This window comes from Gossypium hirsutum, chromosome A09 (genome assembly GCF_007990345.1).
Source record: "Gossypium hirsutum isolate 1008001.06 chromosome A09, Gossypium_hirsutum_v2.1, whole genome shotgun sequence".
Classification (NCBI taxonomy): Eukaryota; Viridiplantae; Streptophyta; class Magnoliopsida; order Malvales; family Malvaceae; genus Gossypium; species Gossypium hirsutum.
Window position 1 is genome coordinate 11,375,810 of NC_053432.1, and position 16,819 is coordinate 11,392,628.

Here is a 16,819-nt window from a genome sequence, read left to right on the forward strand (position 1 = left end):
TACGCAAAGGAGGGACGACATTTCAGAGGAAAGGTGGATGACAATTCTTCAAAATCTTAAAGAGGAGGATGTTGAATGGAGAGCCTTTTGGATGGTCCCCGATGAGATCCTTTATCGGTGTGAGTGTTTTGATTGGGTACCTTTGCTTGGAATTTGAGGAGCTGTTGGATGTGCCCCTTTGCTCGTATTAAGGCAGTACAAATCAAGATAGTTTATACCAGTGGCATACGGACTAGCTCAATGTGAGTTCTCGTATAAGGGGGACAATTATAAGAAAAAAGTTTGTAACACCCCGAACCCGAAACCGACACCGGAGTCGAACACGAGGTGTTAACTGGCTTTAACCCCTTACAAAATTTATTTTCCAGACACTGCCCAATCCGTGTACTAGTCGTTTTAAAAATCATATCTTGAGTTTCGTAACTCGAAAATCAGTTTCGTAATTTTTCCCAGAAACTAGACTCATGTGCCCATCTATGTTTTTTTTTCTAGAATTTTTGGTCGGGCCAATTAGTACAGTTTATTAGTCAAAGTCTCCCCAGTTGCAGGGGTCGACTACACTGACCTTTGCCCATTACGACTTGGATATCTCCCTGCACGGGGCTCCAATACTGATGCCGTTTGTTTCTATGAAAACTAGACTCAGAGAGGAATCTGTACATATATGGTAAGACCCCTAATTATATCTGGTTAATTTGTAATGAATTTCCAAAGTCGGAGCAGGGAATCCAGAAACCGTTCTGGTCCTGTCCCACAAAAATCTGATTATCTCTTAATATACTGCCCATATGATCTTTTCGTTACTTCCTCATGAAAACAGACTCATCGAGCTTCGATTACATAATTTATTCATCAATTAATTCCACTCCTACTATTTTTAATGATTTTTCAATCTCATGACACTGCTGCTGCCAGCATCTGTTACGAAAGTAACTAGGTCCATTTCATGCCTACCCTTGATCCAACTCAATCGAACATTCGTGCCATTTTCGCATGGCTTAAAGTTTACATGCCAAAGTTCAAACACAACGTAATAGCTTATACATGCCAAAATGTTCTTCTAAGCCAACTAAGAAGAAAGTACCAAAACTTGCTATCCGGTGTGATGACTTCGATGACGGCCCGACCACGCAAAAAATAGATGAGTCCAAGCAACCTATAATGGGTGACAAGGAAACACCGAGTGAGTTTATAACTCAGTAAGTCATAAGCTATGCACTACCATCCATCAATAACATTATCACAAGAGAAAACAAAATGGAACGAGGCTAATTACTCCATCCATTCCGAACCATACCATAGTTCCTCCAACCTATCAATTCAATTTCATATCAATTCATGCATTCACATTCCATATACTCATCAATAGGACATTGAAGCATTTTCATAAATCAATTTATTTTCGTTACAATCAAACGACTAAACGGCCTTTCACCCATCCTACGATAAATTTTATGTACGTGACTTCAAGTATATTTGTCACATAGGTTCAAACTTACCGAGCTCAACACCAAGTATAAGCATAGCACCTATTAGCCATGTACTCAAGACACTTACCCGATCCGCTGTCCGCGATCGACTCAATAGTGTCGCACACATAGTGTCCATAATGATTCACGAATGTATATCGAGTCGGCACACTCAGTGCTATATAATCAACTCGCACACTTAGTGCTACATAATCAAATCGCACACTTAGTGCTACATAGTCAAACTCGCACACTTAGTGCCGCATGGTCAATTCGCACACTTAGTGCATCATATTCATTTCGCACACTTAGTGCAACATAGTCAAATCGCACACTTAGTGCTGTACAATTTAATCCCGCGCACTTAGCGCCAATCTCATGGTCATAAATGGTTATCCCGCACGTTTAGTGCCGAGATCAACAACTCAGTACATCTTACCTCTTTTCTTTCATTCAACAATTTCATCATCACATACGTACATGCACATATATATATATGTATATTTATTCATTCCATTCAGCATCAATACATAAACATTATGACCATTGAAATAATACCAACTACATGCTTAATGACTTACCTCGTGTTGGGTAAGACGGTTCCAACTCGGCTACTCGATAACCTTTTCTTTGCCTTTGCTCGATTCACCTCCTTTAACTCCTTGAGCCAAATCAATAACTTAAAATAGTCATTAATCGACTATTCAAGTATTACTTTCAGAATAATATATATATTGATTTGACTTTCACACACATAGATTATAGTAAGCTTTGTAATAGTCAATAAATAACTCATTGGCAAATTTTCATTAATGTTTACAACAAAATCACATATTCACTACGAGCTGTTTTCCTGAGCAGTAGTCGCTAAATTGTTTATAACTGGAGCTACAAAACTCCAAATCACTAGCCGTTAATTTTCCCTGAATATAGACTCGTATATCTTCCATCCATAAAATTTTCAGAATTTTTGGCTTGGCCAATCAATACCAGATTTTTCTTAAAGTTTCCCCTGTTTCACTGTTTGACTATTCTGACCACTCTTCACTACGAATCAAATTTCTCATTTTACAGAATTCAAAATGTGTTGTATTTGATCTCATTTGAAACTAGACTCATTAAGGAGTCTAAGCATATAAATTTTATCTTATAATCATTTTTGTACAATTTATAATGATTTTCTAAAAACAGAACAGGGAATCTAGTAGTCATTTTGACTCAGCCCCACAATACTTCAAATATCTCAAGATCGGTAACTCTTTTGTTTTCATAGTTTCTTTTGTAAGAAAATAGACTCTTCAAGCTTTAATGGCATAATTCACTCAGCTTCTAATTCAACTCCTACAAATTATGGCGATTTTCCAAAATCACCTTACTGCTGCTGTCCCCAAACAGATTATTACCGAATCAAATACTAACATTAGCATTTCACCTTAATAGCTAGCTTGCCAAGCCTTAATTTAACATATTTTCATTCAATTTAGTCTAATAACGCATAAATGGGTAAATTACATTTTTACCCCTAATATTTCGCACTTTCACAATTTAGTCTTTATTCCACAAAACACAAAATACACAAAGTTTGGTCACACTCCTTAAGGGCCGAATCTTCCTAGTGCCCATATAAGTCCATACATCTCATTTATTTCACCTTTGAGTCCTTCAAAAATTTGTTTTTGTAATTTAGCCCTAACTACTCAAAATCACCAAAAACTTCAACACAAAACATATTAATCTTTAACATATCTTTCACTTTTCATCAACAACTATCAAAAAGCTCAAGCACTCATCAATGGCAAAACACAAAATCATCATCAATCCACAAAATTGAACCATGGGTTTTTAGAACTCAAGTCAACTACTAAAACATGCATGCATCTCAAGAACAACATCAAACATACCTTAGTCTAGCAAACCACCATAGCCGATTTTCTCAAGCTCTTCCCCTTCCTTTCTTTCCTCTATTCGGCCAAAGGTGTTCAAGAATGAACACACATTTTTTTTTGTTTTCTTTCCTCAACTCACGGCAACAAGGGGGGGTATGAATGAGACCATTTTTTTTCATCACCCTTCCTTTTCATTGTTTAATTCCTTTCTTTAATTTATTTTAATTATCATGCTTAATATTTTATTTTCCTTACCATACATCACTAACACAACATGTTGGTGACATGTTTCCACCCATAGCATGGCCGGCCACTACATATTAGGGAGGGGGAATTTGACATGCAAGTCCCCTTTTTCTTCCACATGCACTAATAGGTCCTCATGCATTGACCTATCACATTTTAAAATTTTTCTCATATAAGTCCTATTGACTAAATTCGCATGCAATCGACTAAATCGAAGCTTGAAATTTTCACACATTCATTATTACATATTCTAGATAATAAACATCACATTCAAACCTTTCGGTGACTCGGTTTAGCGGTCCCGAAACCACTTCCCGACTAGGGTCAATTTTGGGCTGTCACAAAGTTTGAGAGGTTTCTGATGCTTGAAAGCAGACCCGCTAGATGAAGAGGTTGGCTGTTGGTTCAATGACGACTCCTGAGTATAATGGTTGGTTTAGTAAAAGGGTCAATGGTAATATTCTTGAGTCAAATTTGGAGGGTGCTCAATCTATAAAGGAATACTTGCAAGTGGTCCCATCAGAGTTAGAGATCATAAGGCAAGACTTCGAAAAGAAGAATTTCGAGCTCGAGAAGAGGATTGAGTAGTTGGAGGAGGAAAACATGAATTTGAGATTAGACGTGGATGTTCAAAAGTTAGAGACCGAGAAGTTAAGAAAAGGGAAAAATAAGGCCGAGGAAGTTTTGCATAGTTTGAAAATAGATTATAAGAAGTTACGTCTATCGATGAGAACTGTTGGGTTGGTGAAAACTTCAGAGTAGTGGCATCAAGAGATTCGAGAGGAAAATATCAAAGTTGATCAATGAAAAAGGAAATTTCAAGAGGCTCAAATCGAAATGACCCTAAAGAGGAGTTTGTCAGAAAGCCGAAATGAACAGGGCGAATTAAAGGCTAGAGTAGCGAAACTCGAGAAATCTCTTTATTAGTACTGAAATCGTAATTCCACGATGGAGTTGAGAGCAAGCTTAAACAAGATGGAGGAAATGAAAGGAAAATAGAAAAATTAGAGGCGACATTACAGAACTGTGAAATGTGGATTGAGTTCCTTGAAGCAAGTGAAGAACGTTGGAAGGAATAGCTTCACTATTCTCAAAATCAAGTCAGAAATAGAGATTACAATATGGGAGAAGCCGTGGCTCAGATTCGGGAGGTAGCCGATCACTTGCAGAATTTGACGGTACAGGCAGGTATACTGAGTGTGAAGTATGAGTTGGAGTCAGACCGGGGGCAGGAGCTAGCTTCATTGCTTAGGAAAATTAAAACTTTGAGCATTAGGGCAAAGCCTTATTTGTAGCCTGTTTTATGTAAAGAATTTTGTTTGCTAGTAAAGTTTTCTAAATGGAATTGAATCAGAATCGACACCTTTTTTTCATTCATTTCATGCATCTGCATTATATTACATCATATGCATTAAAGTCAACCAAAAGATCCTAATTAATTAAAAATTATTTCAATTAATCTATAAACCGACAAAAACTTACATCATTATGGTACTCGAGCAAAAACAAAAAAACATGGACCAAAGATTGGAAAGGCTTGAACAACTGCAAAGAGAGATGCAAGACCAGTTACAGATGCAAATGCAAGATCAACTAGCTAAGATCCAGCAAAATATGAGGAAACAAATGTTGAAGTCCCAAAGAAACATGATGACTCAATTGACCCAATTGCTGGCTAGGGGAATAGATAAAGGAAAAGGCCCCATAGGCAATGTTGGGGAGAATTATGAAGACCCTCAATATCCTCCGGGTTTTACTCCAACACATACATAAACACAACCTGAGATAAACCTATAGAGACCATATGTTACGATCAGGCCTCAACAGTTTCAGGCCAGAGCTTCAATACCAATGAATTTCCAAGTTGGCTTAGGCTCTAACCCAGGAGATAACCCAAATAATCTAGTTGTTCTTGATTTGGATGAAGTTGTGGAAGGGGAAAGGGCAAGGACAGAATCACAAAAGCAGTTAGAGGACCGATGTAAATGGCTGGAGAAAAGTTCAGGGCAATGGAAAGCACTGATAGTTATCATGGAATCGACGCTAAAGATTTGAGTTTGGTCCTAGACTTAGTACTTCCTTACAAGTTCAAAATGCTAGAATTCGAGAATTATAACTGGAATAGTTGCCCTGAAGCTCATATTACCATGTTCTACAGAAGAATGACTGGGTATGTTAACAATGATCAACTACTGATCTATTGCTTCCAAGACAATTTGGTGGGGGGAGCATCCAAATGGTACAATCAGCTGAGTCGTACCAGGATTAATTCATGGAGAGATTTGGCACAAGCATTCATGAAGCAGTATAGCTATGTGACGGATATGACCCTTGATAGGATTACTCCACATGTAACACCCCGTACCCGAGACCGTTGCCAGAGTCGGACACGAGGGGTTCACAGACTAAATTCGCTTACTATTGCAGTCCATTTTAAAAATTTCCAGGCAGTTGGCTAACTGCGTCACTGTCACCTTAAAAATCATATCTTGAGTTTCACAACTCGAAAATAAGTTTCGTAATTTTTCCCTGAAACTAGACTCATATACCCATCTACATATTTTTTTCTAGAATTTTTGGTCGGGCCAATTAGTACAGTTTATTAGTCAAAGTCTCCCATGTTACAGGGATCGACTACACTGAACTTTGCGCATTACAACTTGGATATCTCCCTGTACAGGGCTTCAATACTGATGTCGTTTGTTCCTATAGAAACTAGACTCAAAAAGGAATCTATGAATATATGGCATGACTTCTAATTATCTCTGGTTAATTTATAATGAATTTCCAAATTCGGAACAGGGAATCTAGAAACCGTTCTGGCCCTGTCTCACGAGAACCTGAACATCTCTTAACATACTGTCCACATGATCGTTTCGTTACTTTCCTATGAAAATAGATTCATCAAGGTTCGTTTACATAATTTATTCACTATTTAATTCCATTCCTACTATTTTTAGTAATTTTTCACATCCACATCACTGCTGCTGCCAGCATCTGTTTTTAAGGTAAACTTTACCTATTTCATGATCCTCCATGGATCCACTAGAGTTTGTCATACATATTCCAAAGGTGATCAAGAATAACCCTTCCCATGGCTAACCGTTACCAACATTTCCATACCTCTCGACGGACAACATACAAAACGATTATAATGCTATGATCAAAGTATATTTAAGCCATTTTCGCATGGCTATCCAAATTTACACAAAACTGAAGGGTACATGACCAACAACAAAAGGGTAGTCCTATACATGCCATTTTCAGAGTTCAACCAAAAGTGTACCAAAAGGGCTTTGATAGTGTGGGCGACTTCGACTTCAAAATCCCGAGTCCGATAGCTGAAGAACCAAAATCTATAAAACAGAGAATCAAAGAAACGGAGTAAGCATTAAATGCTTAGTAAGTTTTAAGCAGTGTTAACAGATAACAATCAAATTATAACATAGTTGTTCGTATATTTTATTTCACTCTTCCTTCGGGCATACCATCCCTTTTCCGAATATGCACATCTCATCATATACAATAGGCAGATAAACTTTCATATAAAAGTGAGCTCATGTGACATAGATATATCGTATGATTTCACATAACCTCTCACACTGATCCGATGTCACATAATCATAGGAATAGTCTCATAGATTGCTCTCGTATGCATCACATAGCTACCTTATGATTTAGTGCAAATCAAGCTCACATGTAAGCTTGGAGTATATACCTGTTTAACCTTTCGCATTGAATATATTTATAAGCAATTCTTATTACGAAGTCTTACCCGGACATAATCTCCACACGAAGTTATCGGGTCTTACCCGGACAAAATCCCCACACGTAGTCATCGGGTCTTTAGAGCTCGGATATAGTACGAGCACGAAGCTTACGGACATTAATCAGTGATAATATTCTCGCATAAAGCCTGCGGGGTTTTAACCCGGATATGGTACTGACACAAATGCCCTTCGGGACTTATCACATTTATACACTTTCACATCCATCACGTTGGCCACTCGGCCCTGTCACATATATACACTTTCACATTCATCACATCGGCCATTAGGCCTTATCACATATATACACTTTCACATTCATCACATCGGCCATTAGGCCTTATCACATATATACACTTTCACATTCATCACATCGGCCATTAGGCCTTATCTCATATATGCATGTTCACATTCATCACATTGGCCATTCGGCCTTATCACACATACACATGTTCAGATTCATCACATTGGCCATTCGGCCTTATCACACATATACACTTTCACATTTATTCAAATATACGTCACATACCACATATACTATCATGTACAGACTTGGTCTTGGCCGAATCTACATCCATCACTTTCCAATGAATAACTCAATTTTACGCCATACTATCATTTCATATTCGAATACTCATAAGCTTACAATATCACGATTTAGAATTCAAGTATGGGTTTAATCAATAGCTTATGAGCAACTAAAACAAGTTTTATCCATGTTTACAACAAAATCACATATTCACTACGAGCTGTTTTCCTGAGCAATGGTCACTAAATTATTTATAACCGGAGCTACAAAACTCCAAATCACTTGACGTTAATTTTTCCTGAATATAGACTCGTATATCTTCCATCCATAAAATTTCCAGAATTTTAGGTTTGGCCAATAAATACCAGATTTTTCTTAAAGTTTCCCCTGTTTCACTGTTTGACTAATCTGACCACTCTTCACTACGAATAAAATTTCTCATTTTACAGAATTCAAAATGTGTTGTATTTGATTTCATTTGAAACTAGACTCATTAAGGAGTCTAAGCATATAAATTTTATCTTATAACCATTTTTGTACAATTTATAATGATTTTCTAAAAACAGAACAGGGGATTTCGGAGTCATTCTGACACCGTCTCACACAACTTTAAATATCTCTTTATAGGAAATTTATTTGCTCACAAGGTCTCTTTTATAAGAAACTAGACTAACTAAGCTTTGATTACATATTTTATTCAGCCTATAATTCCACGCCAACAATTTATAGTGATTTTCTAAAATCACGTCACTGCTGCTGTCCAAAGCAAATTATTACAATTTGCTCTTAAATTTCCAAGTCCAAACACTTATGAACTTACCTTTTGAGTTTAAGACATATCATGGCCACATCATATCTTATTAACTCAACTCATTATGTCCTATTTTGATTGGATTTACTCAACGTTTGATCACTTAAAACTTACCTCGGAAGTGGTCGACGATTAGGTATCCACGGCTATTCGTTTACATTCTCTTTTTCCCCTATCCGACTTTGATCCTCTTTGCTCTTAAGTTAAAGCCGCAGAGCACTTTCGAACACCATCACTCAGCTTGGATTGAAGCATTGGATACAAAAACTTTAACCTTCATGTACAATTAATTTCGGCATTCAATCCCCTTAAATTTCAGCTTGTAAAACAATTAATAGCAGTTTTAGACATCATAGTCTTCACCCATTTAGACAACATTCTTTAACATCTAAATAGCTCATTTATATATCATTTGTTCATTAACAACACAATACTCAAACAGCATCAATACCACCATCAGATAGCATAAGCAGGGCAGCAATGAATAATACCAACAAGGTAAAATTCGGACAATGATTTAACATTTTCGACAATTGTCAAACACAAGAGAATAAAAGTTCAAGGAAAGCTCACTAAGGTTCCCAACACCGATTCTACCTATTCAATTTGCTCTTTCCCTTTTCTACTACAACCTTCTCCTACCTTGTTAGCTAAATACAATCAACCCCAAAGTTACAAAAATGGATTATAACAACACAAGCATTCACTAAATTCTTTTAACACAAGTGAGAAACTCTTCATCTACTAGACATGCAACATTTGCAACTAGAAAAGAAAATCTTCTCTACTCCCACATATTCGTCAAGCTCAAATCAACAATGCAACCAGAATTTGTCAACGAAAAGCTATGGGCAAGGGAGAGTTTAGAAGAGTTACCCTTCTACTTGAAAATTTTAACTTCTAAGCAACAAATTTCATGGTTTTCCACTACATGCAGCTGCGCTCTCCTTTCTAGCTTCATTCCTTTCTTCCTCTTTTCATTTTGGCCAAGAAGAACCGATTTCTTCTTTTCTTTCCTTCTCAAGTCACGGCAATGGGGGGGGGGAGAACATGGATGAGACAACTTTGTTCTCATTACCCCTCCCTTTTCATTTCTTTATTACTAACCCTTTATTATACTCTTTCTCCCATAACACACTAACACAACATGTTTCCAACATGTTTCACCCCATAACATTTTGTCCACTCTCATACTCATGGCCGGCCACTACTAATTAGGGGGGATATTGACATGCAAGTCCACCCTTTTTATTTCATGCACTAATAGATCCTTATGTTTTGACCTATCACATTTCAAAAGTGTCACACATAAGTCCTATTGACTAAATTCACATGCAATTTACTAAATCAAAGCTTAAAACTTTCACACATTCGTATTCACATATAATAGTCATAAAATATGACGGCTAATTATTTTTATGACTCGATTTTGTGGTCTCGAAACCACTTTTCGACTAGGGTCAAATTAGGGGTGTCACACTACAGAACATAGAAAAGAAACTGAATGAGAGTTTCAAACAACATGCATAGAGATGGAGGGAAGGGGCAATCCAGGTTCAGCCACCGCTCTTGGAGAAGGAAACCACAATGCTCTTTATTAACACTCTAAAGGCCAAGTGCCACAAAAAGTTTTTCAGATATAGTGATGAATGGTGAATTGATCGAGAATGCCATAAGAAGTGGAAGAATAGAGGGGGGAGAGAGTACCAAAAGGTTAGCTTCGAGGAAAAAAAACGAGGTGAATAACACGAGCACATATAACAAGGGTTACTCAAAATCAGTTACTGTAAGTCAACCAAGAGTGATGATTGCTAGTCAGGGCTCATCAAGACAAGAATCAAGTGCGAAGCAAAATGTTGAGAAACTCCAATTTACACCAATCCCAATGACGTATAGGGAGTTATATCAAAGTTTATTTGATGCGCATGTGATGGCTTCTTATTATTTAAAGCAATTACAGCCCCTATGCCCCAAATGGTACGTGGTACGTGATATTCACGACAGGTTTTAAATATTTATAATTAATCGTTCTTGAAACTAACTATTATCACGATGAAGGCACGGTACCTATCGAACAGTAGTATAGCTTTAGCAAGACCGGAATGTTGAACCCAAAGGAACCAAGAGTACTAGTAATTACTTTCTTTTTATTATCTAGCCTAAAAATTAAGGGATTTGATTATCTAAACTAATTAACTAAACTAAAGAGTGCATAGAGAGAAATTGGGGAAAAGCTTTTGGGAAAATTTGATTGATTAAGACAATACCCAAGGAAAAATCCACCTAGACTTCACTTGTTATTTGACTCTGAATGAGACGATTTATTCATTTGACTTGATCCGTAGAAATCCCTAAGTTATATTATTATCTTTCTTGAGACTAATAACGTCTAACCCTAGGTTGATTAATTGAAATATCTTCCTAATTAACACCTAGTGTTGCATTAACTCAATCTATGGACTCCCTTATTAGGTTTCACCCTAATCCGGCAAAATCTTATCACCCTATCTCTAGGCGTGCAATCAACTCCACTTAATTATGACAAATTTACTATTAGACAGGGCCTATTCCTCCTCTGAATAAGAGCATTAACTCGAATCAATATCCTGGAATATTAAAATAAGAATTAAGAACACATAATTAAGAACAATTCAAATATTTATCATACAATTCAGATAATAATAATAAGATCCGTTTTAGGTTTCATTCCACTTAGGTATTTAGGGGGCTTAGTTCATAATTATAGAAGAAAAAATCTCAGAAGAATAATGAATATAAAACACAAAGAAAACCCGAAACCCCTGGATGGAAATTGAAGGGAGATCTTTAATCTTGATGATGAATCCAGCTTCTGGATGGACCAATCGGCTTCCTTTGAGTAATTCCTTGCCTCCTACTTTGTGTCCCCTTCCTAAGTGCCTCCTCAGGTGTTTAAATAGGCTTTAGAATGCCTAAGAGCGCTCAAAATTGGCCTTTTCCGAATAGGGTTATACTTGGGCTCGGTAAGGACACGCCCGTGTGCGATTGCTCCAGCCTGTGGTCAAGGCTGTTGAATAGGCATGGGTGTGTAGTCTACCCGTGTAAGTCATGCTTCGATCCTGCCAAAGGGACACGGCCATGTGACACGCTCGTGTGAGGAAGTCGAGGCTGTGTTTATTTCCCATGTGAGTCCATTTTCTCCGTTTTCGGCCCATTTCTCGTTCTTTTTACTCTCCGATGCTCACCTAAGTATAAAACATGAAATTAAAGAATTAGGAGCATTGAATTCACCAAATCTAAGAGAAATCATCCATAAATGTGTTAAGCATGGGATAAAAATATGTACAAATTATGGTTTATCAATTACCCCCACACTTAAGCGTTTGCTTGTCCTCAAGCAAAATCCTCAACTCACAATCAAAATAAATTCTTCTCAATTTATAATCCCTATCAATAATATCTCAAAATAATCCATAAGTATTCATAAATTGAAAGTTCAACTAAAAGTACATCAAAGTTTCAAACATTCCAAGTTGAGCATTTTATCACGAAGATATAGGTGTCTCCCCTTATCTAAGTGATTACCTTTGATCAAAATATCACAGAGTTTAACATCTTTACTAAAGATTCACTCAAATCACTCTAGGTGTTTAAGGACATCATTTAAAGCACTCATTAGTCAATATGAAAAGTTATTACCATAGGCTTGTTTGAAAATAAATTCTCCACCACTATATATTGAGCTGATACATCAATCAAAAAGGTCTTTAGAGGGTTGTAACGTGGCTTTGGTTAGGGGTGTGGTCACAAGCTGAAGGAAAAGGTTAGAATCGAGATTGAATTGAAAAATTACCTAGCTAGAAAACTAACTAATCATCAGTTGAATACAAGTGAGCTTCTTCTCAGAATATGAAATTAACACTCAAGCTCAAAAATGACGAATTACTACTAATATGTATTGAAGTACATTTTTTTTAAGAACAAGTCAAATAACATAGAACTTAATTATCACAATGAAGAATAAAAACATAGCTAAGCAATTATTTCAACTTAAATCTTGACAAAAATAGGGTTCAAATTAGGGGATTTCAACAATAATGGGTTATGGGTTAATATTGAGGGTAAATCAATTAGTGTCTTGACATGCATAATCAAGCAAGTTCTAGAATAACAAATCAAATCTGACACACTCATAATGAAAGTAAGTATGAAAGAAATAAAATATGCTCTAAAGGCTTAAGATCTCACAAAAATTATGGCTTTTTGATGTTCAAACTTGTGAATTTCAACTCAAGATAATACCTAAACTTAGGGAAACAACCTAAAAGTTTTTAATTCCTCAAAAATAAACTTATCATGCTTGATTCCCTAATGTTTTAAAGTTTAAACAATCAATGCATAAATGCCTATGCTTTAATTCAAGACATATCAAAAAAAATTATAAATTAATTAAAATTCATTCTAATAGTGATATGAATGATTCACGTGAGAATAAGACAAAATTCAGGGATTTCTAATAATGATATAAAAGACCCCCCCACACTTAAGATGTACATTGCCCTCAATGTACAAAGATAGATATATTGAAAAGTATAGAAATATAATCATAAGATAGGGAAAGAAGTGAAACTTCCTGAATGGTGAATGAACTCCTTGATTTGGAGTTATGGAGAATAATCGGCCAAGGAAATGATGAGAGTGGAGGAGGATACTCCGGTGGTGGTAGAGGCTTATTTGTCCATTAGTCCTTTGCCATTGGAGTTTTTAGTTCCTATTTGATGATGAGCTTTGGAGCTCTTTATGACTGTGATAAAATCAGAAACTCTTTAGGAAATATAATGGAGAATAATTACTCGTAATGAAATAGCCGAAAATAAAAATTGTAAAAAACTCAAGATAAAATAGTATTAAAAGGAAATAAAAAGTAGTTTTAAAATATAAAGATAAAAATAAAATAAATAATAGGTGTTTATAGAGAAATTAGGGCACATGACCGTAGGGCACGCCTCTGTGCCTTCATTTTAGCCCGTGCATTTTGTGGTTTTTGAAATTGGGCGCATTAGTGTACACGGCCATGTTGCACAGTCGTGTCAATCTTCGTTCGCTTTTCCCATGCCTGTGTATGTAGGCACACGCTCGTGTTATTTTGACAGGCTCGACCACGGTCGGTGGGCACGGTTGTGTCACTCACCTGTGTTAATTTGGCAGGATTGCCCACGGCCATGTCGCATGGCCGTGGCAACTTTATCGGATCTCGTGTTGGGGAAACGTTTGTGCTCTGTTTCACACGGCCATATCACACGGCCGTGTTTCCTCCCGTGGTATGTGCACGGCTTACGGCACGCCCGTGTGCCTGGTCGTGTAGTTCTGGAAATCCTGTGTTCAGTGACTCAGTTAGTGAATTAAATGTTAAAGACTAAAATTTAAATAAGTTAACACTGTTAGTGCTCAAGGTGCCTCCCGAAAAGCGCTTGTTTATAGTCTAAGCTTGACTCTACCTTGTGGGTATATTTAGGTAACTTTGTGGAGCCGTAGCTCCTCTTTATCGTCTTTGAAATTCTCACCATTATACATTTTGAGACGATGTCCATTTACTTTAAAAGTGCCTTGTGATGGATGACTTACCTCTACCGTGCCATATGGAAACACAGTTTGAACGACGAAAGGACCTGACCATCACGATTTAAGCTTTCCAGGAAACAATTTGAGCTTATATAACAGAACAAGATTTCCAACTTCAAATTTCCTTCGTTGTTTCAAACGGGCGTCGTAGCGGCGCTTCGTCGCTTCCTTATATAGGCGCAAATTTTCATATGCATTGGCTCGCCACTCATCTAACTCGTTCAACTGCATCAACTTGTTTTCACCTGCAAGTTCAGGGTCAAGGTTTAGAAATTTTATAGCCCAGAATGCCTTGTGTTCTAACTCAAACGGTAGGTGACAACTTTTTCCATAAACAAGTCTGTAAGGTTATGTTCCCATGGGAGTCTTAAAAGCAGTTCTATAGGCCCATAAAGCATCATCTACTTTCATCGCCCAATCCTTCTTGTATAATTCTGCTGACTTTTCTAGGATACGTTTAAGCTCTCGGTTCACTACTTCAACTTGGCCACTAGTTTGAGGGTGATAAGGGGTAGCCGTTCTCTGATGAACTCCGTATTTCTTAAGGGTCTTGCCAAAATGGGCGTTACAAAAATGAGTACCCCTATCACTGATAATTGCTCTAGGTGTACCAAATTGAGAGAAAAGTTTCTTAAGGAATCGTACTACTACTCTAGCATCATTAGTAGGTAAAGCTTGGGCCTCAACCCTTTTGGACATATAATCGACAGCTACTAAGATGTATTTATTCCCGAATGAACTAGGGAATGGACCCATGAAGTCGATACCCCAAACGTCAAATATTTCACATGAGAGCATATATGTCTGAGGCATTTCATCACGTTTGGATATATTATCTATCCTTTGACATTTTTCACAAAAAGTAACATAACTGTTGGCGTCTTTGAATAGAGTGAGCCAATAAAAACCTAATTCAAAGACTTTATGTGTGGTCTTATTTCCACCGTAATGTCCTCCAGTCGGTCCTGAGTGGCAATGTTCCAATATTTTCAATGCTTCTGTCCTTGTAATGCATCTCCTAATGATTTGATCTGTACATTTTCGAAAAATAAAAGGGTCTTCTCAGAAGTAGTTTTTCACATAAGTGAAGAATCACTTCTTTTGGTGATGTGTCAACCCTTTTGGGATAATGTTAGCGGCTAAAAAATTTGCTATATCTGCAAACCAAGGTACCTCAGAATCAGATATAGCAAAAAATTATTCTTCAGGGAATGAATCATTTATTTCAATGTCATCTGGTTTTTTGGTACTTGAGTTTTCAAGCCTGGAGAGATGGTCAGCCGCAAGATTTTCAGCTCATTTCTTATCCTTAATCTCCAAGTCAAATTCCTGCAATAATAAGATCCATCGAATGAGTTGAGGTTTTGCATCCGTTTTAGTCAAAAGATGGCGAAGAGCGGAATGGTCAGTATAAACGACAACTTTAGACAATATTAAATATGGCCTAAATTTATCGAATGCAAAAACCACAGCTTGCAGCTCTTTCTCCGTGGTGGTGTAGTTTTCTTGTGCGATTGTCAAAGTCCTGCTAGCACAATAGATAGGTTGAAAATGTTTAACTCTTCACTGTTCCAAAACTGCACCTATTGCAAAATCACTCGCGTCGCACAGTAGTTCAAAAGGTGAATTCCAATCAGGTGCAATTAAAATTAGAGCTTTAGTTAGTTTGTGACAGCCCTAAATTGACCCTAGTCGGGAAGTGGTTTCGGGACCACAAAACCGAGTTATGAAAATAATTAATTGTTATATTCTATGCTTATTATGTGTGTACATGCATATGTGGAAATTTCATTCCCTAATTTTGCCAATTGTATGAGGAATTATTAAATAGGGATCAACATGAGACATGGTGAAATATGATAGGCTAATTTTAAAGGGCTTATTAGTGCATGTCAACACAAAGGTGGACTTGCATGTCAAATTTGCCCAATTCCCTTATAGTGGCCGGCCAAGATGGATTGATGATGGGCAATTTATTTGTTGAATTAGATATTATAATAGGAAATTGGGTTATTGGAGACATAATGAATTAAGGAAAGAATAAAAAAAAAAGAGAAAGGAAGCCACTATCATATCATCTTCTCCATTGTCGAAACTGGAGAAAGAAGAAAAAGAGAAAAGCTTGGCTAAGGTTCGGCCATTGGGAGTTAGATTAATGTTAGTCTTTTGTTTGGTTTTTGATAATTTTCACATTTTTGATATCATTGCTTTGTGTTCTTTAAAACCCATGGTTCAATTTTGTGAATTGATGATGATTTTGTGTTTTGCCATTGATGAGTGCTTGAGCTTTTTGATAGTTGTTGATGAAAAATGAAAGATATGTTAAAGATTAATATGTTTTGTGTTGAAGTTTTTGGTGATTTTGAGTAGTTAGGGCTAAATTACAAAAATAAATTTTTGAAGGACTCAAAGGTGAAATAAATGAAATGTATGGACTTATATGGGTACTAGGAAGATTCGGCACTTAAGGAGTGTGACCAAATTTTGTGTATTTTGTGTTTTGTGGAATA

The 16,819-nt window shown here is 36.8% G+C and overlaps 1 pseudogene; it reads right to left on the reverse strand.

Annotated features, from left to right (window-relative positions):
- Window positions 1-15,327: 15,327 nt before the first annotated feature.
- LOC121205969 (uncharacterized) overlaps window positions 15,328-16,819 on the reverse strand; it is a 46,390-nt pseudogene continuing 44,898 nt past the window's right edge.